The sequence below is a fragment of the Marmota marmota genome, unplaced genomic scaffold, assembly GCF_001458135.2.
Source record: "Marmota marmota marmota unplaced genomic scaffold, marMar, whole genome shotgun sequence".
Classification (NCBI taxonomy): Eukaryota; Metazoa; Chordata; class Mammalia; order Rodentia; family Sciuridae; genus Marmota; species Marmota marmota.
In genome coordinates this window covers 68,725,822-68,730,561 of record NW_026000026.1, presented here as the reverse complement: position 1 = coordinate 68,730,561, position 4,740 = coordinate 68,725,822, and the positions used below count along the sequence as shown (strand labels likewise).

At 39.9% G+C, this 4,740-nt stretch overlaps 1 protein-coding gene and 1 non-coding gene across 2 annotated transcripts in view; both read left to right on the top strand.

Moving 5' to 3' along the window:
- Positions 1–4,740, top strand: part of Epb41l4a (erythrocyte membrane protein band 4.1 like 4A) — a 233,608-nt gene that overhangs the window by 202,062 nt on the left and 26,806 nt on the right. The gene's annotated exons all lie outside the window — the stretch shown is intronic.
- Positions 2,059–2,132, top strand: Trnat-ugu. The gene has a single exon. It is a non-coding gene; the product is annotated as a tRNA-Thr (tRNA).

The following is a 4,740-nucleotide window of genomic DNA, read 5'->3' as shown; positions in this document are numbered from 1 at the left end:
TCTTACATGTACCTAGGGTAATGATGTCCATCTCATTCTGCCATCTTTCTTGCTTCCATGTACCCTCCCCACCCTCCCTCCCCTTTGTTCAATCAAAGTTCTTCCATTTTTCCAATGCCTCCCCCTTCCCTGTTATGGATCAGCATCCACTTATCAGAGAGAACAAAAATCAAGAATTAATAAATAGGATGGACTAAAACTAAAAAGCTTCTTCTCAGCAAAAGAAACAATCAATGAGGTGAATAGAGAGCCTACATTTTGGGAGCAAATTTTTGCCACACACAGATCAGATAGAGCACTAATCTCCAGGATATATAAAGAACTCAAAAAACATAATACCAAAAAACCAAACAGCCCAATCAACAAATGGGCTAAGGAGCTGAACACTTCTCAGAAGAAGATATACGTTTGACCAAAGAATATTTGAAAAATGTTCAATATCTCTAGTAATTAGAGAAATGCAAATCAAAACTACTCTAAGATTTTATCTCATGCCAGTCAGAATGGCAGTTATTAAGAATACAGATAAAAATAAATGTTGGTGAGGATGTGGGGGAAAAGGCACACTCATACATTGCTGGTGGGTCTGCAAATTGATGCAACCATTCTGGAAAGCAGTATGGAGATTCCTTAGAAAACTTGGAATGGAACCACCATTTGACCCAGCTATCCCACTCCTCAGTCTATACCCAAAGGACTTAAAACGCAGCCACATCAATGTTTATAGCATCTCAATTCACAGTAGCTAAACTGTGGAACCAACCTAGATGCCCTTCAATAGATGAATGGATAAAGCAACTGTGGAATATATACACAATGGAATATTACTCAGCATTGAAAGAGAATAAAATTATGACATTTGTAGGTAAATGGATGGAGTTGGAGAATATCATGCTAAGTGAAGTAAGCCAATCCCTGGGGGCATTTTTTAGTTCAGCTTTCTTGGTGCTAGGTAGGAAGCATGTTTTAGAATGGAAGTGGCTCTGAATGTTTAAATGTCAGTGTGCTTTATAGCTTTCACAACACATTCACACATTTCAAATGAAGGATCCAGAAGGCATTCACACTCATTTATTCTACCTGGAGAAATATTGTCCTAGGGTTGTATAAGTTTCTACATCCGTAGAAGATCTAGAGTCTAGCTCTCAAAAGCATGACAAAAAGTGGGTAGAGGAAGTATGTCTTTCAGTTCTGATCTCCACCCCTGCAAATTCTGGTGGTACCAGTGTGCCTGGAGGGAGGGTGCAAAGTCATTACGCTGTCTCCGGGTGCCACTTACCTACTATGCTGTGCTACTGCCAGTCCCTCCCTCCCATTATGAGCCTTTTATATTTTGCCAGAATGCACTCGTTCTTCATGATGCATGGGTCTGAACATGTAAACACTAGCCTTGCTACTGTCCCAATCTGTCTTTTGTTCACAATGAAAGGTTGTTTCCTAACGTCTGACTTCCTACTTGTGCAGAAGACTTCTTTGGGGGAGAGGTTGAATCTCTTTGACCCCATCTGCATTTCCTTTTCCTGGCTGCTGGTGGGACCTTGCATATCCTCAGCACCCACTCTGGAGCCCTTAGGATGGGGTCCAGCAAGTCTCTAGATGCAGCAGCTCTGCTTGCATCGTCCTCCTCACCCTCATCAGCCTGCTCCTGACTCCAGCTTTCCTGTCTTCACTTGGGAGGCTGTAGCCTGGGGAGGACAGCTACTGGACGGATCTTCTTTTCAAAAATCTCTTTTGAAGCCTGTGATGTGTCCAATAGAACTAGAGAGTCAGCTTTACTTTCGGAGGTTGTGTGTGATCTTTGTGTGTTCCTTTTGCCTTTCCTTGCTGGATTTTTTTTTTTAATGGGAAGTCTTTCCTGTTCAGCTTGAGTATACTCTGTGGGAAGGTTGTTTTTCTCAGAAAATCAACCCACTGGGGCTTAACCTGCTTTACCGTTTCCATGCTTAACAATTTAAACATCTCTCCATTTGTGTGAAGAGAAACAAATTAATAAAACAATGTTTACAAATCAACTTCAAAGCAGGCTTTTAACACCATTAAAAGAAAAAAAGTAGGGCTGGGGATGTAGCTCAGTTGGTAGAGTGCTTGCCTTGTATGCAAAAAAACCCTGGGTTCAATCCCCAGCACCCCCAAAACAAACAAATAAAAAAACCCACAAAAAACAGTGGAGCATTAATACTAGAAGCAAGAGGTATTGTTTTGAGTTTTAATTTTAGAAAACTATAATTGTAAATAATCCCCCCACCACCACCCCACTTTTGGGTCCAGAACTAATGAAGCCAGGTGTGTGAAGATTCTCCTAGTTGTGCATTAACTGGCAGGTGTCATTCCACAGTGCTTCCTACAACACCAGTAGGCCACTCTCTTCTCTTTGGGATGTCGTTTATGTCTTCCCTTACCCCCTTCCATTTCAGTTATTCTCCTTCTACGGTATTCATAATCCTGTGGGCATCCTTCCATCTTCTAGGTTTTGATGTTTGAGAAGATGATTTTTCGCTTCTTTTTTGTAAAGCAGCTGGGTGTTGGAGCAGAGTTTCCTGCCACATTATCTAATGTGATGGTCACTGTTTCCACTAGTTTCTCTACTTGCATCCTCATCTCCCTCTCCACTCTCTGCCCCGTTTCGCTCTTTGTATCTTGTTATTTTCCTCAACAGTTTTCTTCTTTTTCTTTCCTACTCTTCCTTCCTTTTTTTCTGCTTAAGAGCCAGTGATTTGTCAGGGTATAACCCCAGGTTTAGCTCAGGGTGTTGGTTCTGCCATATGCTGATAATTGTCTTGGAGTAATTATTTTAACCAATTCAAATTTGGGTTTTTTTTTTAAATTGTTTTTTACACAAATGGAGCACAACTTTTCATTTCTCTGTTTGTACATGATGCAGAGTCACACCATTTGTGCAATCATACAAGTACCTAGGATAATTATGTCCATCTCATTCCACTATCTTTTCTACACCCACACCTCCTCCCCACTTCTCACTCCCCTCTGCCCAATCCAAAGTTCCTCCATTCTTCCATTGACCTCCCCATTATGGATCAGCACCCACTTATTACAAAAAACATTTGGCCGTTGGTCTTTTGGGATTGGCTTGCTTCACTTAGCACTATATTCTCCAACTCCTTTCATTTACCTGCAAATGCCATAATTTCATTCTTTAAAAGCTGAGTAATATTCCACTGTATAAATATACCACAGTTTCTTTATCCATTTGTCTATTGAAGGGCACCTAGGTTGGTTACACAGTTTAGCTATTGTGAATTGAGCTGCTATAAACATTGATGTGGCTGCGTCACTGCAGTGTGCTGATTTTAAATTCTTTGGGTATAGACTGAGGAGTGGGATAGCTGGGTCAAATGGTAGCTCCATTTCAAGTTTTCTAAGGAATTTCCATACTGCTTTCCAGAGTGGTTGTACCAATTTGGATGAGTGTACCTTTTCCCCCACATCCTCTCCAACACACATTATTGCTTAAATTCTTGAAAATTGTCATTCTGATTGGAATGAGATGATATCTTAGAGTAGTTTTGATTTACATTTCTCTAATTGCTAGAGATGTTGAACATTTTTTCATATGTTTGTTGATCAACTCTATATCTTCTTCTATGAAGTGTCTGCTCAGTTTCTGAACCCAATCAATAAATGGGCTATCAAATTTGAGTTTTTGGTCCTTAAAGTGTATGTTTGGTGGGAGAGAAGGGGGGGCATAACAATTTACCTGTTTTGTTGAATGAGTTACTGTAAAGATCAAATGAAATCCACAAGGTAAGGGTGCTGTATGGTGTAGAACCACATAGTCCTGTACTAATTCCAGAACCACTGCTTCTTCTCCACCTTCCTGTCCTCTACCTCTCTCCCAACCTTTCCTTTTGTTGGTCCTATTTTCCATTCTCTCACCTTTTCTAATTTTACATATTTGGTTGCTTTTATACCAACTCTCTTAACCTATGGTTTATGGGTGAATTTTTGGGGTCTCATAACCCCATGGAATCGTATATACAGTTGTGTGTGCTTAAGATGCACAGCTTTCTGGAGATCACATCTGTAGCTTTTATCAGTTTCTTAAGAGGTTTGTATGTGATACCTCCTCCCAAAAATTATAAAGTGTTCACTGTGATCTAAATTGTGAAGGGTAAATTGGTATTGGGAAATGAAATTGGTATTTCAATTCACTGATAGAATTAAAAGCTAAAATGTTTAAACTTTCTTTAGAGATTACTTTCTTTGGTATATTGACTTGTGAAACAATTGTTTTAATTAAACTCATCAAATTGAGAACCTATAAAGCACAGGCACTTTGAAGTTAATGACCCATGTGAATAGTAGAGTGTGGTAGTTTTTGCTAGTTAGAGTTTTGAATCCTGTCCCTGAGATGAGAAGGATCTCTGTAGGCCTGAGCCCTGGGGACCATGCCCTGGATTACCCAGGGCTTATGCAGAAAGAGGACCCAGAAAGTAGATTTATCAAAGGGAAACCTCTCCCAAATCAGCTTTCCCTGAAAATACCTTGAGCTTAACAAAATATTCTTCACATTTGAAGAAACTGGTCTGAAAAATATCTTTTGTACTCATGATGGAAATCAACACTCCTCTGGGCACCACTGGAGAGACTCTTTGTATTTCGCAGTCATTCGTTAGCTTTGATGTGTTGCTGGGCTGGCTTTTAGAGTTTTAAGTGGGAGATTTGGAGGGTGACACAGAAAAGTAGTCTGGTTTTTTTTTTTTTTTTTTTTTTTTTTTCCCC